This window comes from Schistocerca americana, chromosome 2 (assembly GCF_021461395.2).
Source record: "Schistocerca americana isolate TAMUIC-IGC-003095 chromosome 2, iqSchAmer2.1, whole genome shotgun sequence".
NCBI classification, from domain to species: domain Eukaryota; kingdom Metazoa; phylum Arthropoda; class Insecta; order Orthoptera; family Acrididae; genus Schistocerca; species Schistocerca americana.
Window position 1 is genome coordinate 695,628,051 of NC_060120.1, and position 26,004 is coordinate 695,654,054.

Genomic DNA, 26,004 nt, shown 5'->3' on the forward strand with positions numbered 1-26,004 from the left:
AACCTGCGACCGTAGCAGTCGCGCGGTTCCTGACTGAGCGCCTAGAACCGCTAGACCACCACGGCCGGCAACAAATTAACAAACTTGATATCTTCGCCTATTATCTTTTAATTAAATTATGCTGTCTATTACGTAAGACAGCTGTCAGCTTGTCAATAGAGTCGCAGTTGTACTGAGTGGTTATCTTTTAATGAGACATTTTAATAGCTTTGACAAGTACAAGAGAACGATTGCAACTGAGCGGAGTAATTTACGATAGTAGAGAATGTCACTACAGATGGTGTTTACTTTAGAATAAAATTTGACGTAAAATGAAAATTTGGAGATCGATATAATTGTCTCGATTGCAATTTTTTTGAACAGAATTACTAGTTTCGGCTACACTATAGCCATCTTCAGACTGTACAATAGAAATAAAAGAAAAAAATTACTACCTACTTCCATTAGAGATTTAAAACAAAGAACAGATAATATAATATAAACGCTATGTACCTCTCATTCTACTGCACCACAACAAGTCGTAAACGTGTAAAAGTAATATGAGTCAAAACTGTCATGCAAGCTTCCACCGGATACGCAGGATGAGTCACGTAAGACGTAACACTCCTTTTACTTTGTGAACGGTTCCAGATACCGAAACGAGGTTTCTGGCAAATGATAGTACGCTAAGGTGCATGTACTTTGATCTGTAATAAAGAATCTTAACTCGTGTATCGATCGAGATACTGAAGCAAGCAGTACACTTTTAAATAGATCGTTATATTTTCTTTAACGGTATCCGAAAGCGGTTGAAAAGACAAGTACAGTGACATAATGCTTGTTAATTTTGAGTGTGAAACGCTTGGCGAAAGTAACGGAGAAATATTCTAAAATTGAAAAGCAAGTCGGCCGAAATCTGCTATTGCGTCTCAAACACGCTCATGCTAGGCTACGTCACCTTTCGACTGTTTGTATTGTATAGTATTTTAACCGGGGACCTAGAAACGACCGAGAGGTTCCGTCCCCGCCGCAGCCGCAGTGGTCCACAACCCCACGATGACTACCGCAGTCCACTTCACCCCTCCGCGCCCCACACAGAACCCTGGCTTATTGTGCGGTTCGGCCCCCGGTAGACTCCCCAGGGAACGTCTCACACCAGACGAGTGTAACCCCTATGTTTGCGTGGTAGAGTAATGGTGGTGTACTTGTACGTGGAGAACTTGTTTGCGCAGCAATCGCCGACGTAGTGTAAATGAGGCGGAATAAGGGGAAGCAGCCCGCATTCGCCGAGGCAGATGGAAAACCGCCTAAAAACCATCCACAGACTGGCCGGTTCACCGGACCTCGACACAAATCCGCCGAGCGGATACGAGCCGGGGACCAGGCGCTCCTTCCCGCCCGGAAAGCCGTGCGTTAGACCGCACGGCCAACCGGGCGGGCCGTCGACTGTTTACTTGTCTGCACTGCAGAATTAGCAGGAACTGTGTTGTCTATGGATACGTCTTTTCTACTTTAACATTTCTTGCATGCAGACGTGTAGACCAATGATGAGACGTTACATATGCTACTTCTATACGGCGAGTGTCAAACAAATACTGTCGAAATGGCAATGAAACACTGCCTGACGAAACTGAAGTTGTTTCCACAAAAACATGGGAACGTACGCACATTTGAAATAGTTTTCGTAAGCCCCATCTGAAGTGCAGAAGCTAGCATACCTACCATATGCCTGCTTCCATATACAGACATCGTAGCTGATCCCTTATCTACATATGTCGTATGGGAAACTAGGTTTTATCTTAGTAGCGCAGGCATATCTTGTTAAACGTAACGACGGAGCCTGGCATCTGAGCACTGCTTGGCGTTGCTTACACCGCAATAGCCGACCCTGGCCGCATTGCTTTCAAGTTTTAGTACATTTCTCGGACTCTTTTGCGAAAGGTTTCAACGTCAATACTAACAAGCACTACATCAATGTTACGAAAATTATATGGTTCCATTAAAAAAACATGCTTGTTTCAATATCTTGATTGATAGCAGAGTCCGGAGCATTAACCACGCAAAGCATTATGTGTCCTTCAGCATATTATCGATGGCGGAAAACCTCATTTCGATATCTGGAACCGTTAATGAAATGAAAGGACTGTTCGCCTCACGTGACCCACCGTGAATGTAGGATGAAAATCTATCCTAGAGGTAGTCGGTGCTTGCATTACGTGCAGAAAACTATACAAAGTAATTGATAGAAGATTTATTTAAAATCACAGTTATCTAAAATATTCTCAGTTGTATTTAGAAAAAACTTTTTTATATTTAATCATCTGAAAAATTTATTTATCTTCCGGATTTTTAAAGCTGGTCAGAACCAAACAAAACATTCAAACGTAAAAACTGTGTCGTGGAAGCCGTGCTGAGGCCAACAGTGCCGCAGTCATCTGCAGAGCTTGGGGACGCAGGAACATCCTCTAGCGCCGCCTTGAACAGTACAGCAAGAACTGAAGAGAACAAACGAAAACATTGTCAATGACATTTTTTCACAAACGAGTTTTCAGTGCTTGTGTGTTCTCGGTTCTCTCTTGCATAACGCCAGACTTGATGCAGGTGCCTAACTATGGAGAAAGTCTTTAAAACATGATTTAGTAGATGATCCGCCGTCTTTGTGCCAAACTGTGGTTCCCTCTGCAGTTCCAGAATTTAAAAGATATGAGAAGTGTTTTTTGTTGACTGCAGTTCCACTTGTTAAAAACGTATTGCTGTATATGTGTACTTGTATTGTCACAAATAAATATTGTCCCGTGTGGACTTGCTTGTCTCCCATCGGACGCCTCACCGGGTAGCGGATAGGGGAACACTCACTGGATATAGTGGGTACCGAAGAATTAAAATACCCGGGGTGGACCAAAACTAGCAGCTGCTGCCTTTTAAATAGTTATTGACTATCAAATGCTAAAGGAAGACAACCCTGAAAAAAAAATTACCTGCCCTCCAGGTTGGAGGTTCATGCAATGGGCCAACTCCCTCTGCATTGAAAAAAAAATACAATGTTAAGACCCAAGATGATACAGCCGGATGGATTAAATGGTAAACGGATAAGCTAGCCGGCCGGAGTGGCCGTGCGGTTCTAGGCGCTACAGTCTGGAGCCGAGGGACCGCTCCTGTCGCAGGTTCGAATCCTGCCTCGGGCATAGATGTGTATGATCTCCTTAGGTTACTTAGATTTAATTAGTTCTAAGTTCTAGGCGACTGATGACCTCAGAAGTTAAGTCGCATAGTGCTCAGAGCCTTCCTTTTTTTTTTTTTTTTTTTTTTTTTTTAAAGAAAGCTACGGAAACTATGAAAGTTGGAACATGGAACATTAGAGTAAGGGGGAATAATTACGTAGTTAGAAAACAGAAAAGAGGATGTTGTTGTATTAGCCGAAACAAAAAAGAAGGGAAACGGTTTAGAAAATAAAGGATCCTATATACACTTAAACAGTGGGGTACAAAAATATCAAGGGACAAAGAGAAGAGTGTCAATACTGATAAAGAAAACATTACAGAAGCATATTACAAGTTGGAAACCTATTGATGAAAATCTGATTAAAGTAAACATAACATTATATGGACACAAAACTACTATAGTGGAAGTCTATGCAGTAAGTGAGGATGAACCAGATCTCACCAAAGAAACATTCTTCAGTAAATTAAGTGACTTAGTAGAAGCGAGAGGAAATACAAAAGAAATAATAATTGCTGGAGACTTCAATAGTAGAACAGGGCTATAAGTAGGAAATAAATAATAGGACCGCATGGAGAAAATATAGTAAATGATAAAGGGCCAAAATTAATTAATATATACGAACAAAATTCACAAGAAATTTTCTATGTATTCTATCCACATAAAGAAATTCGTAAATACACATGACACCAGGAAACACTCCAATTAAAATCAATAACTGATTACATAATAATATGGCACAAAATAGTTTTAAAAGCTCAAGACGTCAGAGTATATAGACGAGTAATCCACAGTGACCATCATCTGGTTAACTGTAAAGCTGTTCCCAATTGTAGATACAAAAAGTAAAGAAGAAATTGTTAATTTTAAATTTGTACCACACCTTTCCTACCATTGTTCAAAGCATGCGTCAAGACAAGTGTCAGAGAAAATGCCTGAGAAAAGAAATTGAAAGGGCGGATTTCGAACCTGTAGCCACTGAGTTGTTGTATCAATTTTAGTCTCCTATGATCCTGATGGATGTCGTGCTTTGTAAGCTGCCTAAGAAGCATGTGATCGCTCTTCATTATCATAACCAACACTCCATGGTCGATAAAAGTCTTGCAAGTTGAAATCGCTGACGATTTTATTTTCTTACTAGGTCGTTATAAGATACGCACCTAAGGTTTCTAAATACTGACCTGTGAGCGTTACAGCACTTTTCAATCGCTTAGTTTGTGACAGATGAATGAGTGAAATGCACATTGAAAGAAGCCTCGTCAAACGATGCATGGTCGGATCATTAAAAAAGTTCGTGAACGATTAGTTTCCACTACAAGTTTAAAGGCCTGTTCGGTGGTCTCGGGGCAGCATTGTTGCTTTTCAACTTAGAGATGACGGTTTTTTTTTTCTTGTAATGTTATTTCATTCTTATGCCCGTGAAGGTGAGAGCAGACCGACAGCGGTATATCGCCATTCTTCATAGGTAGGTTTTTGTAACATTTTCTTGTGTCGCGCGAATTTCAATAAAATGTACGTACTTTCAAAATGACTGAAATTAACGAAAGTACACTGAAGATTTTAAGTAAATACTGCTCTTTAAAATAATTATGGTAGTTTATGTACAGTAACGGAAATCACTATAAAAACAGGGTTCTGTGAATGTAATACACTGTAGCGCCAAAGAAACTGGTATAGGCATGCATATTTAAATACAGAGATATGTAAACAGGCAGAATACGGCGCTGCGTTCGACAATGTATATATAAGACAACAAGTGTCTGGCGCAGTTTAGTCGGCGCACGAACGGTGGTACACAGCATCTCTGAGTTAGCGATGAAGTGGTGAATTTCCCGTACGATGATTTCATAAATGTACCGCAAATATCAGGAATCTGATAAAACATCAAATCTCTGACATCGCTGCGGCCGAAAAAGTTTCTGCAAGAATGGGACCAACGACGACTGAAGAGAATCACGACTGAAGAGAATCGTTCAACGTGAGAGAAGTGCAACCCTTCCGCAAATTGCTGCAGATTTCAATGCTGGACCAACAAGTGTCAGCGTGCGAACCACTCAACAAAACATAATCGATTTGGGCTTTCGGAATTGATGGCCCACTCGCGTACCTTAGATGATCGCACGACACAAAGCTTTAGCCGCACCTGGGCCCGTCAACACAGACATTGGACTGTTGATGACTGGAAACATGTTGCCTCGTTGGACGAGTCTCGTTTCGGACTATATCGAGCTGATGGACGTGTACGGGTAAGGAGACATCCTCATGAATCCATGGACCATACATGTCACCAGGGGACTGTACAATGTTCAAGCTGGTGGAGGCTCTGTAATGGTGTGGGGCGCGTGTCGAGTGATACGGGACACCTGATGCGTCTAGATAGGACTCGGACAGGTGACACGTACATAAGCATCCTGTCTGATCACCTGCATCCAGTCATGTCCATTGTGCATTCCGACGGACTTGGGCAATTCCAGCAGGCCAATGCGACAACCCACACGTCCAGAATTGCTACAGAGTGCCTCCAGGAACACTCTTCTGAATTTAGACACTTCCGCTGGCCGCCTGACACCCCAGACGTGAACATTATTCAGCATATCTGGGATGCCTTGCAAAGAGCTGTTCAGAAGAGATTTCCATCCCCTCGTCCTCCTACAGATTTATGGACATCCCTGCAGGATTCATGGTGCCAGTTCCCTCCAGCACTGCTTCAGACTTTTGTGGAGTCCATGCCACGTTTTGTTGCGGCAGTTCTGCTTGCTATCGGAGGCCCTACACGATATTAGGAAGGTGAAACTGCTCCTTTGGCTCTTCAGTGTAGTACAATATCTGAAGCATAAAGGATCGAATTTACTATGAAAGTGGTAGATACTTACGTTCTGGCGCAACCACAAGCGCTGGAACGAAGATGAAGGACGCAAGAGAACAGAAGGCGGTGAGACGACGTCGGCCAATAGCCCGCTGACCAGGACGTCACCACGATAGGAGCGGCATCTAGCCGAAGTGAATACAAGCGCTGCTGCTGCCAGCCTCGGCAGGCCATTAGTGGACAGTATTCGCAGAGTATTGGCACGTCCTAGCAGAGAGTGCTACGATAGTAGTTATTAGAGATCCAAAAACTGTGTGTCAAATTTGCATGAACATTATATATAGCAAAGGTCTCGGATTTATGTTGTATGTCGCTCATCGCTTGCGACATCATTGTTATTTCAAAATTTATTGTCAATCTGCTTTATTGAAATAAAATTACTAGAATTGTTGTATAGCATTCCGAGAACGCAGCATCCCTTAGGTGCCCTATAAGAGACGAGTGGGCAGGACCCCACAACTTATAAGACGTATACATTCATGACGGGATAACAAAGTTTCTTTCATAACACGAGTAACAAAATAAGGAGGTTGTATTTCCTGGATGCAAGTTGCTACAACGGCACTGACTTTCCTGTTGTGTTATTGAGTTGTAGGTACTTTGTCCAACTTTTGTTCTTCTTAATTATCTCAAAGATTCTCTTCGGCATTGATTTTCTTAGGGTTTGTAGTTGTAGTGAAATTGTTGCCCACTATTATCTCATCGCTCTTTTCAGATCACATTGGCCTCAAACTGCCTTCCATTGCAATAAACATGCCTTGCAAATACTGAACGAGAGTTTTCCACAGGGTGCAAATCCGGACTATACGCAGGCCGCTGCAAAACATCGATGTCTTTATCTTCAGACCACTTTTTGATTCTAGCAGAACCATACATAGATTTATCTTGTAACATTAGGCTTTCAACCTCTAGGTCCTCATGCATTCTAATCAATTCCGTTTCTAGCACCTCAGTGTACATGTTGGAGTTCATTCTAGTGTTCAGCCCAGCAATGCATGATTTACCTTTGGCGAAGAATTCTGCCAAGTCATCACATTTCCTCCACTAAAATTTCTCGTCATTCTTACCTGCTGCCCTGTTCTCAGATCATGCCAATAACACTGGAATCCATCCTGCCCATCTAAATTAAACAACTTCTCATTGCTGAAGATCGCTTTATCGCATTTGAAGCCCATGATACATGTATTTGCAGTCGTCCTTCAATGCAAGATGTTTGCATGTGAAAAAAAAATTACCGTATATGTCTGGAAGTTACTGGAAACTGTAACTCAGCAACTAGTTGAGAAAAATAACGGTCTGTGGTCCTTGCTTTGCGCAAAATTAACCATTTCTATTCCTCAGATAATTTTCTACTTTGCCCATATTTTCCGTTATGTCCACTTTGTGCAGCCAGTCTAACAAAATTATCAACCATTGTACTCGAACAATTCATTTTCTTGGTAATTTGACAATTAGATGGTCCCATTTCCTTGTACGTACCGATTGTTGCATCTTCATCACAGACGGCCGGAGTGGCCGAGCGGTTCTAGGCGCTTCAGTCTGGAACCGCGCGACCGCTACGGCCGCAGGTTCGAATCCTGCCTCGGGCAGGATGTGTGTGATGTCCTTAGGTTAGTTAGGTTTAAGTAGTTCTAAGTTCTGGGGGACTGATGACCTCAGAAGTTAAGTTCCATAGTGCTCAGAGCCATTTGAGCCATTCTTCATCACATGCTAACTGGTTCCTGCGTGGCACTGGAACAACTGGGGATTATGACACAGCATCCACAGTCACTAATGGTGTCTGTTTCCTATCTGCAGTAAAGACACGTACGCACTCACTCACACTCACCCAGCCGATTGGCTTTATAACGAGTTCCACTCTCTATCACCTGCATCTACACTTTCACGTGACGTAAACTACGTAATTTTGCGACTTACTTTTTCGTATTATTTCCAGAATCTTTTTAATCAGGTCGAAGCAACCTGTAAATCAGTAACGTCAATCCAGCTTGCAGTTCAGAGTGGCCAGTCTCGTAAATCTCCCACGGTAACGGTGCACTGACTCTCACGAAAAGGTCGAAATTTTCCTTATGATTTTTCTTTCACACTTTTGAGAATTTCATTTTGGCACGTATTTTGTACTTCGTGTAAATCTTTCTTCCATTTACAAAATTCATGATCAGATTTTGCGAAACGAAACTGGCTTTGCACGCAGCGTAGGTTTAAGCGTTTTGTTCCTTCTTCGTTTAACCAAAAAGTTTACAGCCTATTCTTTGTCACTGAAAGCTATTAATGTACATGTTTTCTTTAGGCTTGGAAGGCACCTTGCCTTGTTCTGGACTTTAATTGGCAGAATAATCATTGTTCGAACCACAATTCACGGAATTTCTGTATAATTTCCTGTTTCTTCTAATCTTTCCAAAATTTCTAACGAAACGTTGACGCAGTTGGAATGAATATCCATGAAATTACCTAATAAATAAGACATATGTAGGTCTTCAGGAGAAGTAGGTGATTTTGACTGCATACCACGTGCTTCATATTTTATACATGTAACACCAAAAAAATGGAACAGATTTCACATTACTGTAAAACTCTGCAACCTGCTCAAAGATATATGCTATTAGCAAGCGTATGTAAAGAAGTCACAAAAGAAAATTAATTCAGTTTGATATTCATTGTTAACAATGAGGCAACTGCTAATTATTATGGATATTAAATGAGTTACAAATTCGAGCGAATAGCAAATGCGGATAGTTGCGTCAGAGATACTATCAACAGTAACTGAAAGTCGTTTTACAAATTATGAAAGTGTTGTGCTGTGTTATGTGTTTATCGATGTGCCGTCAATCAAGGATATATATCCGCGTGCACTGTTTACTACACTTTGCCTGCCGCCTGCCGGGCAAGGAATTTGGCAAAGTAAAGCTTTTTTTAAACTACTTCCAGTGTGTACTAGCAACTAAAATTTTGATATTGTGTTTCTTTTGGTGCACCATTCCTGAACAAATAATTCCAGGACACATTTCATCATGTCGGATTGGACAGTTCCCTTGCAAGTTGAGGGAAGTGAGCAGTGGATGAGGCGGATATTCTGAAAGATTGTTTTGGAAAGAATGAGGAATGGAGAAGTTAGATAACAGGATCGCGAACCAGGATGATAGAAAAGAAGGAAGGAAAGAGGAGAGGGAATCTTTTGTTAAAGCTAGAAAGACTGGTAGTTCTCTGAGCGGATTTCATGGTCGAGTAAGGGAAGGTGTTTAAAGTTCCGTTGGAAGAAGTTGTGGAGAATGTATAGGAATGAGGTTCAGAGGATGTGTTGATATAAGTGCAGGTGAGTGCAGGGTTAATAATTACGGAGGAAACGATAGGGTGGTTGATGTGACGTTTACAGGAAATGTAAGAAATTCGAAGGTGTTCAGTATGGAGTAGGAGAAATAAATTTCGTACAGGATCATAGTGGGGAACTGTAGGTAGATGCAGAAGGCGATACGGAGTGCATAGCGTTCGAGGATTTGGAGGGAGTGTGGCTTCTTGTCAAGCCATTTATTTTATTGGTGTTTCATCCCCCACGCCCCATATGGGCTGTCGGTGTTTAATATTTTTTGTGGGATCTGAAATTTAAAACCTTTCTCACACCGGCCTGGTTTAGCTTCACTGATCAGGATAGTAAATAACATGCGTATATTAAGGGAATTCTCATTCACAAAGCAGGCTTATCACATTCACACAGTTCAATACTGTTCTGTCCTGATTAAATTGAGCTTAACTTAAGTTCCATAAGGCAGTGAAGCAATTTCAAAGTCTCGGTGCGACGAAAATTGTCAGTCGATCTCCTGAAAACATTTGTAATAATTATTAACTTTTGGTGATCACATGGGGAAGACGGGAGATCTGCTGGTAAGACCGTGTTAGCCCATTTATTGACAGTAATAAACTGGATATCTTGAGCGTACAAAACGGCAGGTTCGTCCACTGTAAATCAGACGTTCCCCACTGATCCCGTGCAACACAGCGTAGTAAGCAGACACTGTCAATAATAATCAGTTAAATAATACGCGAACACACATACTTTAGTTTAGTTCATGTATTAAATTCCTTCTCATACAGAATCTCATAAAGATGGCGCCTAGCTCAACAATACATACATATATATCTTCGTTCTTTCACGGGTAATCGGCAAGATCTCAGTCATTCTTTTCGCAAGAGAAAACATAGATAGCAGAGAAGCTATTCCATGGAGTAAATGCACGCTCCAAGGAATAATAATGCTTGAAACTACTTTGCATTGATAATCATCGTATATTAAAGTTTAGGAATCGGTAAAATAAGAAGAGATATTTCGAGATATGTACTGAGTTATATAATTTATAAAATTTCTGAAAATGTCGCGGAGAGACCGCTGCAAGAGACATTACAGGTGGTACGGTCAACCTATTCGTCAACCCGTAGGATAGGTAACATACACAAAGAAATCAGTAAATTGGAATGGGAGATCTTTTCAAATGACGTTACAATATCTAAAGGATGAATTTCATGAAAATTTTAGATATATGAATGAGTGCTATAACAATAATGAAAGAAATTTGACATTCCTTCGGTTTTTTAAAGTTAAAACAGGAAAACTAAAAGGTAAAATTAAATTAGTAAGAATAAGTTTAAAACACATTGTAAAAAAGGTGATCTTCAAAATGAAAAACCGCACTTTTACTAAAAGCTGAAGGGCTTGCCTTGCGAAAATATGGTCTGTTGTTAAACAGGGAAAACCTTAGGTGGGCTGGAGGCTGTGGGTATAAGTATTGAGAACTGATGGGTAGTATCGATGACGAAGGAATGGATGTTGGGAAGACTGGAAGGGAGAAGTAGTTTGGGACGTGGGTTGGGCCACAATACGAAGGGAGAAAAAGGGTAGAGAAAAATAGGGAGCGAAGGGGAAAAAGAGTAGGGAAAGTTAGGGTTAGAAAGGAAAGGAGGGGGAACCTTGATGAGATTGGATGTGAGGGATGGAATTATAGTTGGTAGGGTGGATAAAGGTAGGACCGGATTTCTTTGTCTGGGAGAGGAGAACAGCAGAAAATTCGTTGGAAGAGGATGTGGAGAATGTGTTGGGTTAATGGACTGTGTCACAACAGGGGTGGCAGAGTTCTAGGGATGGTAATTAAAGGAGAGACAATAGGATTATTGGAATCGAGTTTACCAATGGTGCGCGTTGTTCGAAGGTGTTCGGTGTTAGTAAGGAGAGGAGGAAGTTTGATGAAATGGTATGAGATCTATGTGGAGGAAAGTAAACGAGCGTAGAAACGAAGCGGATTGTGTGCCGTTCAAGAATTTGTAGGACCTGAGAGACGTTCGGCGTAAGAGATATCCATGCAACATTTTTTTAGGAGAGAGTGGGTCAGATCGAGGATTTGGAGGTGTGGAGGTTAGTGGATGTGTGAAATCCCCTAGTTAGTAGTTTTAGTCTATTGTGGTCTTTTTGTTGGATGGTTAGCAGGTGGGATTTCGATATTAATTGCCAGTCGTGTGTGTGTGTTGGTTAATAGGACAGGATCGCCATAAATGGTGATGTAGTGGAGGCGGAAGCCGTGGATAGTTCGTCCTATAAATATTGACCGGGTTTTGAAAGGATTGACCTTGTGGAAGCACTAGCTAACCCACGACGTATTATGCCTTGGACATGTCCAGAAGTTTTAATTGCGTCATTACTTACTGTATGCTCGAGAGTGACTAAAAAACGACCTGTGTATCTGATTATTGCAATATGATAGTAATATACCTCATTAATTTAAGTATTCAGCTGGCGTTTTAATAAAAAGATCGCTAAGATTAAGAAATTTGTTTCCTGATTACATTCCGCTGTCATTTCTAACAGAAATACAGCTGTAGCCCAAAAAGTAAACATGATTTAGCGCCGATAATAGAGTTATCTCATCCTAACATTCCGCGCTATCAGGTACAAGAGGTGGACAAAAATTTGTAAACACCGAAAAGACAACACATTACCGCGCCTAATACGGTGCAGTATAACCACTGGCATTCAAAACAGATTCCAGTTATTATGCAATGGATAAATACAGGTCCTGTATGATTTTCAAGGGAATCTTACACCACTCTTCCTGCAAAATAGCGGCAAGTTCAGGTAACGAAGACGGAGATGGCTAGCGTTCACGTACGCTTCTTTCCGAAGTAGACCAACAAGGCTTAACGATTTGGAAATATGGTCCCTGTGGTGACCAGGGGAGACGCGACTATTCGTCCTCGTGCTCACAAAATTTGTTTTGGACGATGTGAGCTGTTTGAATAGGGGCGCTGTCGTCTTTGAAAACAGCATCAAATGGTTCAAATGGCTCTGAGCACTATGGGACTCAACTGCTGAGGTCATTAGTCCCCTAGAACTTAGAACTAGTTAAACCTAACTAACCTAAGGACATCACAAACATCCATGCCCGAGGCAGGATTCGAACCTGCGACCGTAGCGGTCTTGCGGTTCCAGACTGCAGCGCCTTTAACCGCACGGCCACTTCGGCCGGCCCAAAACAGCATTACCATTGAGGAACAAAAATTGTACGATGAGATGGAGGTTGTCAGCCAAAATGATCACATATTCATTGGCAGTAATGCGAGCTTGGAGAGAAACCATGGGGCCCATGGAATACCACGATATGACTGCTCAAATCATGACTTAAAAAACATGCCATGTTTCATCCGTGGGACGTAAATCCGACCAGAATTTGAAAACAGTGTGAAACAAGACTCATCCGCCCAAATGACTTTGCACCATAGTCTAGGTTTTGTGGCTTCAGCACCGTATTTTCCTATTATGGGCATTTCTATCACTGATGAGTGGTTTTGGGAATTCCAACTCATCCTTCAATTCCCTGCTTATGGAGCTCCCTTCGTGCCGCTTTTGTGCTGACGGGCACCGCGAGTGCGACATCCAGTTCTGCAGTGCTTTTGCAGCTGTCCTCTTATTTCTCGTCACAATCCTCTCGAATGACCTTCTGTCACGATTGCTCAATCCCACACTTTCGACCGCTTTGTGACTTAGTGGATGATTTTTTGGTATTAAACCGCGTCATTGCAACTAAAGCACCTAAATTTCCGACGCTTCGACCGACTTGCAATTCAGTTAGTGTTTTACAATGACGCAGCCTAATATTCAAAAATATTTTTTTCAAATTGATACTGGCTGTGGAAGCCTACGAACGTACGTTAGCGGATGACGTTTCTCCGCTTTCCCTGTATGCAGTATAAATCTGGGATACGTTGCCTCTTGAAACGCTATACACTTCGGCTACCTTGATTACGGGAGCACCGACCATACGAGACCAACAATTCGCCCACGTTCAATGGCTCTGAGCTTCGACATAACGCACTCGCAGCTACACAAAACACTGTTCTGATCACTACAGGTGCTTGCAATATATCGAGGACATCGCACAGGTGCCGTTTGTGGTCAAATACAACAGCGCAACTTGCAGGCTTTGCTAGCATCTGCATTTATGTTCAGCCATGTGTTTCTCACGGTGATAGTTTTATCCACCCCCTGTCTATCGCCTTGGCCACTCCGTGTTGTTGAGATAACAAGTCCAGAGCATATTGACGAAGCCATTATCTGGTGGAAAATCACAGCAGGGTATTTGCCTTAAGCAGGGAGGAAAATTACACCATTTCGATAGGAGAAATCACAGTAAGTTATCTGAAGCTGTAGGATAAACTCTAATCTGTTTTTATGATGAACGTACGGCGACAATTTGAAGTCACGATAAGATAGTTCATTGTTAAATCATCTGTCAGACGTTGCGTAACGATTAGCTCTCTGAGAGAGTGTCGGCGCAGCAGCTTTAATCATAATTACGATGACAAAGCAGTGCCAATCTCATTAAGTAAAAGATATGCATCACCGTTAATTACAAATGTGCAGTGCACTTAAAACCAACGAATTTCTTAGACTTTCCCGGTGATTCGGTGACATCGGACGTACTGCCGATGGTCTGCGTCTCCCCAACACAATATTTCGAGGACGTAATTCATCAGGTGTTTCCTGCGACTGGTCGACAGCCTGACCGTATCCCACTCACTCACTCGCTTGGACTTTAGCCGATCTCTAGATCTCATTTCATTTGTAGTTCTGGCACTTGTAGTGTCTTGCCTACTTAACTGCTCTATTCGTTTGGTTTTTGAATTCTTCTCTTTTTGGTGTGTCTACTGAAGGTGTCATTCTTGTTTTGTTACACTATTTTTCGTACTGCGCGCTTTATTCACGCAGTAGGTCCGGCCACCTTGTGGGCCGGCGCCAATATATCTGGTTCCAGATTGGCTATTATGGGTTTCCAGACCGCTACGATTCCTCATAGAATTGGAGAGCGTTCTGTTTGATGCGGTCCTTTAAAATGGGAACGCCAGCCTGCCCGTGGAGCTCCCTAGTGGGGAAGCGTCCGGGTAGGTGCAGAGCAAGACGAAGAGCTTTGTTCTGCATTTTCTGTAGTTTTTCAGTGTGGATGTGGGCAGCATTGTCCCATACCATAGAAGCCTATTCTACAACAGGCCTAATAAGTGTTAATCCACACTGGGAGGATAGCATCTTTGTTGGGTTTAAGACTGGGTTAAGTGTGCGTGGGCGACCCAACGCTTTCCCTCTTACTTCGCGCACATGAGGTCCTCAGGTCATGTGCCAACTTAGGGTCACGCCACGGGATGGAGCCTCTCATGATACGAAGCGGTACTAAATCTGCAGGAAGCTACTTCCTGATAATAACCAGAGCTTGGCTTTTAGCTGCGTCCATCTTGACTCGCCATTTGATCGCCCAAGATCTAAGGTTATCGCGTTCTTCTTGAAGACGTTATGTGTGCGCTGAGACTGCGCGCAAAGAGCAGTGTCGTCTGCGCAAAGTGCGAGCTCGACTCTGGGAGTTTTCGGCATGTCAGACATATATAGAGTGTACAGCTGGGGACCGAGAACAGACCCCTGCGACACTCCCACCCGGACTCGCCTTGCTGTAGATTTGAATCGGTCCTCTCGAACTTGAAAAGTGCGGTCACCTGGGTAGGATTTGAGCAGACTGGCGTGTGACATCAGTACCCCTAGTACAAGAAGCCTGCACAGGAAGCCGTTATGCCACACGTTGTCGAATGTGTTGGACATGTCGAAAAATAACGCCTCAAGTGTCCCATATTTATGCCTGGAAGGTGTCTGATGTTCCCTATACCGCCCGCGCCCACTGCGGCGTTTTCTGGCCGTGCTGTTAGTCTCTAGGCTTCCCGTCTACCGTCCGCGCTCTTTTCCACTGTTTTCCCCTGTGGCAACCGTGCCAGGCATTCCGTACTAGGTCCGCGCGCTCCCAGCACCAACGGCACGCCGCAGGCATTTATTATGCTGTTGGCGACCGCTCCGGCTTTTGTCGTGACCTTGTCATTCTCCTGGCCTTGTGAGTTAGGCTGCTATGGGAATCAGGCTGCTGTGGGAATTGCATACCCTGTCCGTGCTCGCTGCAGCAGTCTCTCGTGGCGGTGGCCTCCGTCTGGATTCAAATGGCTCCGAGCACTATGGGACTCAACATCTGAGGTCATCAGTCCCCTAGAACTTAGAACTACTTAAACCTAACTAACCTAAGGACATCACACACATCCATGCCCGAGGCAGGATTCGAACCTGCGACCGTAGTGGTCGCGCGGTTCCAGACTGTAGCGCCTAGAACCGCTCGGCCACACTGGCCGGCCCGCCGTCTGGAGTTCTGTACTGTGTCTCCTCCCAGGTTGTGTGGTGCCTCAGGTTTCGGGTGGTTGATGTTGCTTCCTCTCACGTCCGTCAGCGCAACAGTTGTCTCCTGAGGAGGTAGTTGCCAGCAGGTGCTCCATAATTCGATACCGTTAATTACGCCCGTTTTTGTCTGAGGTTAGTTACTGGAGAACGAAACTTTTTTCCTTTGTTTCTTTAGTAATTGTAAACCCGGATTCCACGCTGTACTGAGCTGGCATCCTGCTTCCCGGTTGATCAGGTTCTCTGTCATCTTGATTTCGATAAATTCATTAATTACACTATCCCAAAATCTGACGCTGACACCTTGGCCCGAGGAGTTTAAGCTGTTGGAAGTTGTTCCCCCTCTCTTCCTGACTCGTCGAATTGCTGGAACCTCTGGGCCTGGATGGGCTTATCTGGAACAAAAGAAACTATCTGCCCGATGTCTCTGGGGGATTCTTATTCTTCTTTTCTTTTTGTTTCCTGGCTCTCCGAACTCTATTTTGGTCAGACGGGAGTGGTCCACTGGCGGCGATTACTGTTAGATATACAGGACAGCTTCCTCCGTCATGTAGCCGGCCGGAGTGGCCGTGCGGTTCTAGGCGCTACAGTCTGGAGCCGAGCGACCGCTACGGTCGCAGGTTCGAATCCTGCCTAGGGCATGGATGTGTGTGATGTTCTTAGGTTAGTTAGGTTTAAGTAGTTCTAAGTTCTAGGGGACTGATGACCATAGATGTTAAGTCCCATAGCGCTCAGAGCCATCCGTCATGTACAGTCGTGCTCAAAAGTATCCAAACGACCTGAATTGCATTTCGCCTGATTCGCATGCAACCCACATAACGCAGCCGTCTAGCAGATCCTCTAATCCCTCCTTGGTACAGTCGTTTGACTATTGAAAATGGTTCCAACAAGTCACCACTACAAAACACTGCTCTGTATCCCAATAACTCAAGATGTAAAGTAATACCACGATACTAGAAATATTAGCGAACACCTTATCACAGATAAGACTGTCCTGAAGGCTTGTAAGCTCACATTTATTGCAATAAATGACATGCCTGAAATGTTGTCACTCTCATTATTACGTCAGATAGATAATGCACGTAGTACGTTCGTCGTATTCATGATTTCCTCTTCAAAGTAACATACCGTACTTGTTATTTAACACAAAATTACATTAAAAATTTAAGTTATTCACGAGCAGTTGAGAGTATGTATGAACTTCAAATGACACGACAAACCGTCTCGTTCTGCATATGGATTCAAACCCAGGTCATGCAGACTAAGATTTTGTGACTGACGGAAACTAACAGTCATTCCTGACTAGGCATACAGAGAGGGATATACTTCGATTTTAGACAGCGATGATGATGAAGTCCTATACTTCTTTACAGAGCGTAGGGGAACGACGCGGCAGACCCGCGCCGCCTTACTAGGCAAGGTCCTAGTGGAGGTGGTTTGCCATTGCCTTCCGCCGACCGTAATGGGGATGAACGATGATGATTATAAAGACGACACAACAACACCCAGTCATCTCGAGGCAGCAAAAAATCCCTGACTCCGCCGGGAAGCGAGAACGCTACCGCGAGACCACGAGCGGCGGACATTTAGACACTATCAGTTAGCAAATATCAACTTTAAATTACATAACGTAAACATATTTAACGGACGAGAATTCCTACCCAGCATCTATTGTCCCTGTAAAGAACTACGAGAGAAGTCAAATACAGCTTCTTCACAAGTAACTTACTTGAAATGCCGTGAGATAAAGTTTTGTGTTGGACATGGATTCGAACACAGAACCTAATCGGATTGTTATCGAAGCACAATCAACTGTGACGTATCGGATTTTCTCGGCAGTAGCTAGATGTTTTAAATGAAATGACGAGACGAAACATTAATTTTTTCCTTCCCAGGACTTCAACCCGGCACCTATCGCTGTTATATTCTAGAGAAAACGAACGTTAAATACGGGTTTGTTACACGAGCACCGACATGTGAGCATGTTTGAACTAGAAATAATATGACGAAGAGTTCAGTGCTGACTGGAAATCGAACCCCACACATATCGTTATTGACTACACACAAATAGACGTCACCTACCGAAATTTTCTCCACCAGCAGCTCAGAATAACATCCTTGACCTTACAGTGATCTCGCAAATAGTTATATGTCTCCCTGGGAATCAAAAACGTCAGATATCGTTAGTGTTGACAACGAATGAAAATGCCAATAAAAGATGGAATAAGTGTCCTGTGACCCTACATAGCGTTTGTTTCGTCACTAAAAATGAATAACTAGTATGAGAAACGATACTGGTGATAGAGTTTCTACATTTCGCCACCCCTGAATTTATTGGGGTTCAACCTAACGTCTGCTTGGTAGAGAAGGAATATCATGTTTAATGTGAATTTCAGACCACGATTCCATTATACCTTATTCACTTGGCGTAGCCAGAAGCTAATAGAATCTGTCTCTCCCTATCAAAAATCGTCGGTGGAAGGTGGAAGCAAACCTAGACCGTCAGAATACGAACCTATCACCAATCCAACAGACCACCAAGTCCTCTTCTCTGTTACTCATTTTCCTATCATAAAACCGATACGGCACACTCGATGACAACTCTGACACACAGGCTCCCTGAAGTGGTTTGCAGCATGTTCAGTACAGTCATTTACTTGGTTGACTGAATCGCCATGAACTAGCTGCGTCGGCTATCCAGTGCATACATCCGACTCTCTTTTGTAATCGCCGAAATAAAATAACGTAACTGCCACCTACACAGAACTGCCAACAGTGTAGGATGCAGAAATTTAAATAGGAAGTGTTCCTTTCCATTTGAGCTACCCTATTGCGCTATCCGTTTGTTGAAACCGTCGTGCAGTGCAAAAGAAAAGCTGTAACTGTCTGCCTCTCAGAAGTCTAGATCCGGCCTTATGCATTCTCACACAGCACTGTGGAATGTGGAAGATCTGGAGGAACTGTTGTCGACTTCTGGAGCTGCTAGCTACTAGCGTAACGGTAAGCGTCGCGCACTGTCGATAAGGCGTCGCGAGTTCTATTACAACCGCTGCTACATTTTTTTAAACGCAGTTCTGCTGTCTGCTGAAGTTATCAATTTAATGGAACTTTGAACATAATTCCCGTCACTTCTCAACCCAAAATAGTCGTATGTGGAAAAAGGGCTAACTTCTGCGACATTTAGTTCTTTTCAGGTTTAATAGACGGCCAGTCAGCAGATGCATCTCGAAGCTTTTGTATTATGTCTGGGGAGAGCGCATCGTGCCAAAAAAGTCAGAAAAGTATTTTCTACATTAGCTGTCGTCTGGTAGTGGCATTTTATTCTTCTTCAAACCTTGTTCGACAGCTTTAACTCAGAACAAGTTTTCTGCATGCATGTAATTAGTAAACTGCATGTGCATTGTTAGACTGTTATGGATAACATCAGAGAATTCGCATATATCGTTGATAATTAATTTCTTTCTGATGTTTAGTATTGTTTTATCAACACTAAAACAAACCTCACCACTGACGAAAATATCGTCACTGAGCTGATATTTGAGATACATTCCTGTTTTCTCTCTCTGTTTCTCCCTCTCTTTTTATTTTTACTTTTATTTTTTGAAGAAAGCATCGAGAAGCACGAATAATAAGCAAGTAGCCGTATAACCTGTTTACAGTTATTTTCATCGGGATACATAATGCAAAAATACAACTTTTAAGTGTATTATTGCGAAATTCCAGTTATTGACAGTCTATTCGTGAGTTTGCTCGCATTCAGTGGGGTGAAACCTATCAAAGAAGCAAGCAAAACACAAATATTTCTTGCACCATGCGCAACACACAAACGAAATCTCGCTGCACTGACATGTTGTCCCATATATTGCACGGAAAACATATCTGATTCATGTTGCTGAATACAGCTCTATCAGACATCAGTCTGGATGCGTATCAAGTGTATAAAAGTATATCTTGAAATACGCAGAAAGGCACATAGAGGTATTCGACTGAAACATAGCCATGACCAAGATTGCAACTGGGGTCGACAGCATCGTCGTCTACCACCTTGACAACTCTAACGGTGACAGTTCTCGGCCGGTTACTTACGTTTACTGGTATCAAAGCTACAGCATGAAAACACAAAAATGTTAATAACCCGAAGATCATTAATTTTGGAACGCATAGAAAGTAAAGCAGTCATCAGTCGGAAGAGTTGTTTGAACACCACAGTGCTTGAATAGGCACGGTCTTGTTGGAGGTGGTATGCCGTTGCTTTCCTCCGACCTTTGTGTTGTCTTACCTAGCCAGTTGATAGGGGAAACTACAGTTTAACGTGGCTTTCGGACCACAGTGCAACTCAGCATTTTCCACATCAAAAAACACCGCCAGAGGGGAAATAAGTGTAAAATGGCTCATAAAAATCGTGGAACTGACGAGGGATCGAACTTGAGACCTTTATATCCGTAGTCTTGCTCTTTATCACCTTGCCACCATGCAGGAACACTGTGGTTTCTGCTTGGCATTAAAATTAGGATCTCCGTTTGTGCCTGCGTTGGCGCTTGCGTGTCCCTTAGGAGACCTTATTTTTGGGATTACCCTCGTATACGTGTGTGTAAACGCCTTCCAATGCCCACTCAAGGAAGACAAGGATACACAGTCTAGCTTCAATATTACAAATACGCCTCGGTTTGTGGATGAACGCAGACTTAGGTTGATAATCATTCTGAATATTTAGCAGTACTGTACCCATTGGTGTTAAACTCGTTTACAACCAATGATTCCTACAGCTACAGGAACACTTTGTGATACCTCTCAGACAAAATACTTACGCAGTGCTGTCAGACGAAAAGATCAACCTGATACTGTGGGAAGGTTGTTTTACAACCTTCGTACCTGGATAAAGAGCTTTTCCTATTTTAGATACCTGTGAACGTTGCTGCATAAGACGATTTAAGAAAAAACTAAATTCCTTCAGCTACGCCAATGTTTAAAGAAATCGTCTGGTTTGTGAATCGTTTACCGGTCGTACTCTGCCGCATTTCGCTGGTTGGAAGGCAAAAAGCTTACTGACAAATTTCACAGAAGGAAAAGGGGGACGAAATGTCTCCCACTGGAAGGTCATGTTGTTTTATTTAAATGATTACAAAATCAGGTAAAACGAACAGCGAAGTTGTCAGTATAATCACATTACTGTTGTCAGTATGGTGTTGCACCGCCCTGGGCCTGTAATGATAAAGGTCCCGTTTAGGTCAGGCGTATTGTATACAGAAGTGTAAGAAAGAGCACCACTAAATTCTACAATCCGTATGCATTGCATACACACAGAAATTACTGTTACAGTGTAATTATGGAGTCCAATGAGTGAATTGCATATTTTCCGGTGAGAAAGAGCATTGGCAAACAGTCTTCGCTACTTTAGGTTACTTAAACTGGTGTCACTCTGAGCTAGAATTAATGGTCAGCGACTAAGTGTAAGGACAATGAGTTGGACGCGGGTTTTGCAACTGTGAAATACTTTACTACATTATAGAAGCGAATATTAAATTTGAACTAATATTGCGAACATTTTGGATTTGGATAGCTTAGAATGAAAATCTTTCTGTTTATTGCAAAGGAAAACAATTGATTTTCTAAAACATTCTCTGTCATACACAACATGAAACAGGCCACGTCGACCAAATCATATCGAAGAACTGACAGCGACGTATATCGGAAGGCAGTAAGATCCCTTGGCTTTTGATTTGGCAGTATTCGACAGCCATTTCTAGGCGCAAGTAAATGAAGAGAGGCAGCGCGTTTTTGTTATCAAGTAACGTCTTCATCAATTACTTTAGTTTTAATGTGATCTACGAGTGATTGCTGATGTTTGAATTTAACATGAAAAGGGTTCCGTAGACAGGGAAAGAACCTGTTCTTGGGCAACTACTTCTATAATGACCAAAAGGAATTATCTCCAAGCACATGGGTTAAAGCAGCGGCATGAAGAAAATGATAGTAATAATGATGGTAATAATCGAATTATCCGGTAACGTCACACTTCACAGTGGATTTTCTCGAACTCAGAAATTTGCTGAATTAGTGAAAATTTCCAAATGGCTTCACATCGAGGCTATGATGCCTAAAAGAGTATTTACATCCTGCTGACATGAGAATAGCGTAATCTCCGCGTCAGAAGCTTGCTTCTACTTAACCATTTAATAGATTCGCATTTTTTCCACCGTGACTAATTTTGTAAGCTAAGCACATCATCCGTTTCAGCACACGCCTGGCGTTGGGAAATGTGGCCACAATGGTCTGGTGGAACGAACTATCACAAGAACAATGCGTGGGTTCAGGCATTTACTTTTAAGAAGAACAAACAGATTTACTTTACCTCTGTTAACCTCAAGCGAAAGATGTTATAATCCAGAATACGCATTACACATAATGTTACTTCATTACCAAATGGGCAGAGCCCGTTTACTTTGGGAAATGACGTAAGTGGAGGTCATGGTCAACAGAAATACTATCGCCTGTAAACTCACTTACGTTTGAAAATTTTATTTTATTTGATGAACCGATAGCCATGTAAAGGAACATGGCTCTTATTTTACTTGTACTTGATTGAACTAGAGACGTTGAAAAATTTGGTGCTGGACTGTGATTCGAATTCGTATCTCCTCTTTCGAGGATCTGAATTTCTCGGAACAGTGTAGTTCAATCACTTCGTACCTTTTCCCTAGACTGCAATATTCTCTCGGTCTCCTCCAAAGGTAACTATGTGGCTCCGAATCCTGATCCAGTACAAAATTATTCATAATTTCATTTCAAGCCCTATCACGTGCACACCGGCCTGCTAGTGAAAATTAACGTGCATTTTTAATGTCTGTTCACGTGTTGGCAACAACTTCTGGTCAAACACGCACACATCTTACTGTTGGTAAGTAAGCAGTTCATACTTAGCTATATTCGTGGACGATAAACAAGAACGGTAGCATTGCGGTTCGATTGCGCTCAGGCACAAAAATTTGTATCTTTATTTCAGATTAAAACACCTAGCAGCTGGCAAGAAAAACCGATATGTAACATTTGATTTTACTTAGTTAACAATTCGATTACGTGTTGGGTTCGTATCACCGTCACAGAATTTCATATCATGCGCTTCATCTTTAAATGCATACACACTTTGTTACTTCTGAATTGAGGTGTATCAGACATCTTTCGTGGTTAGTTAACAGGGATGAAAGGGTCTTGATAGGAGTACCGGTTTATTACAAAAACGGTCGTCTTTTATTTTCCAGTTTAGATTTATTTACTGATATACGCGAAAATTTCGGTAATATGATATGATTAGATTAGATTAGATTAATATTTGTTCCATAGATCATGAATACGACATTACGTAAGGATATGGAACGTGTCATTTTAATGAAAGATTTCTTTACATACTAGTATTCAATTTCTGTACAACAGTTTTTTATCGTCTCTCTCATTCTTTTTTATTTTTATCTCTCTCTTTCTCTCTCTCTCTCTCTCTCTCTCTCTCTCTCTCTCTCGCTCTCTCTCTCTCTCTCTCTCACACACACACACTCTCTTTTTATTTTTGTTTGTTGTGCTCGACTATCGGCGAGGCACGAAAACGTCCGTGAATGAGTTTCTTAGTTTTGCGTACAGTTACGAAAGAAATATAAAAACGACAATTAGAGTTACTGATTTATGACAGTTAGTTAGCGGTCAGTTCTGAGTATTATTAGTAACTACGCTCCAGTCCCTAAACATAGTTACAGAAATGCGAGTCAGACGCATTACACATTGCAGGCCGTAGCAGCCTCGTCTTTGAGACGCCAGCTATGGTCACTTCCCAGCCCGCTGTAGCATCACATCGGTTCGTCTTCTTCCTGCTGGTACTGTAACTGAGATTTGGCAACAAGGCAAGGTATGTTTGGCAACACTGTGATCGACGAGCCGGCCGGAGTGGCCGTGCGATTCTGGGCGCTACAGTCTGGAACCGAGCGACCGCTACGGTCGCAGGTTCGAATCCTGCCTCGGGCATGGACGTGTGTGATGTCCTTAGGTTAGTTAGGATTAATTAGTTCTAAGTTCTAGGCGACTGATGACCTCAGAAGTTAAGTCGCATAGTGCTCAGAGCCATTTGTGATCGACGAGCTACTTCCTAGTGTGCACGGAATTAAGCCTCAAAATTCATTTGATATTTCCTGTCATTTCCATTGATAATCTGAGTTGTTATCGCTTGAGGTGTAACAGAAGATCGTAAATTTACCGTTTTCAGCCCAGGAAAGTCGTTGCACGTGGAAATCGCAACTAATCTCGACCTTTGGATTACGAGTTCTAGCCACCATTGGCCTTGTAGGAGGAAGTTACTACACATACTTCTTCGCTGGCCTTCTGGTGGCGCGCAGACCCGTGGAAAAGCATGTGTTACGTTTCGCGGTTCCAGTTTCGCTAACTGTAACGTTTTTATACCATCTGTGAAAGAGCTACAAGCAGTCAGATCAAACATCGATAAGAAAATTGCAAGAAATACTTTCAGCTCACAGTGCAATGGTGAAAAACTAACAATGCTGCACAACAGGTAACGCCTCTTTCCGCTGCTGACAAGCAAATTTTGGGTTTCTAGGAATACAAAACATTATTTATGAAATGCCACATTTGCATACCTGTTGAGTATGACACAGCTTACCAATTAAACACAGACCCAATCGAAATCTAAGTGAGTAGATAGAGGCACGCTTGTGTACAGATACTCAGTTTTATTATAACAGACTTTCGTCGTAAGGTTATCGTGGGTAGTTTTATTTCATTTCTTATAATACAGTGCACAATTTTAGTGAGGTTTGTTTTAGTGTTGTCAAAACAATACTAAACATCAGAAAGAAATTAATCATCAACGATATATGCGAATTCTCTGATGTTATCTATAACAGTCTGACAATGCACATGCAGTTTATTGATTACATGCATGTAGAAAACTTGTTCTGAGTTAAAGCTGTCGAACAAGGTTTGAAGAAGAATAAAATGCCACTACCAGACGACAGCTAATGTAGAAAATACTTTTCTGACTTTTTTGGCACGATGCGCTCTCCCCAGACATAATACAAAAGCTTCGAGATGCATCTGCTGACTGGCCGTCTATTAAACCTGAAAAGAACTAAATGTCGCAGAAGTTAGCCCTTTTTCCACATACGACTATTTTGGGTTGAGAAGTGACGGGAATTATGTTCAAAGTTCTATTAAATTGATAACTTCAGCAGACAGCAGAACTGCGTTTTAAAAAATGTAGCAGCGGTTGTAATAGAACTCGCGACGCCTTATCGACAGTGCGCGCGCTTACCGTTACGCTAGTAGCTAGCAGCTCCAGAAGTCGACAACAGTTCCTCCAGATCTTCCACATTCCACAGTGCTGTGTGAGAATGCATAAGGCCGGATCTAGACTTCTGAGAGGCAGACAGTTACAGCTTTTCTTTTGCACTGCGCGACGGTTTCAACAAACGGATAGCGCAATAGGGTAGCTCAAATGGAAAGGAACACTTCCTATTTAAATTTCTGCATCCTACATGTTGGCAGTTCTGTGTAGGTGGCAGTTACGTTATTTTATTTCGGTGATTACAAAAGAGAGTCGAATGTTTGCACTGGATAGCCGACGCAGCTAGTTCATGACGATTCGGTCAACCAAGTAAATGACTGTACTGAACATGCTGCAAACCACTTCAGGGAGCCTGTGTGTCAGAGTTGTCATCGAGTGTGCCGCATCGGTGTTATGATAGGAAAATGAGTAACAGAGAAGAGGACTTGGTGGTCTGTTGGATTGGTGATAGGTTCGTATTCTGACGGTCTAGGTTTGCTTCCACCTTCCACCGACGATTTTTGATAGGGAGAGACAGATTCTATTAGCTTCTGGCTACGCCAAGTGAATAAGGTATAATGGAATCGTGGTCTGAAATTCACATTAAACATGATATTCCTTCTCTACCAAGCAGACGTTAGGTTGAACCCCAATAAATTCAGGGGTGGCGAAATGTAGAAACTCTATCACCAGTATCGTTTCTCATACTAGTTATTCATTTTTAGTGACGAAACAAACGCTGTGTAGGGTCACAGGACACTTATTCCATCTTTTATTTGAGCTTCTGTATGCCGATAAAATTTGTTCTGAACTGGGAATGCAACTCAGACCGCCCTTAACGCGGAATTTGATCCCTTCGTGACAATACAGCTAGACTAC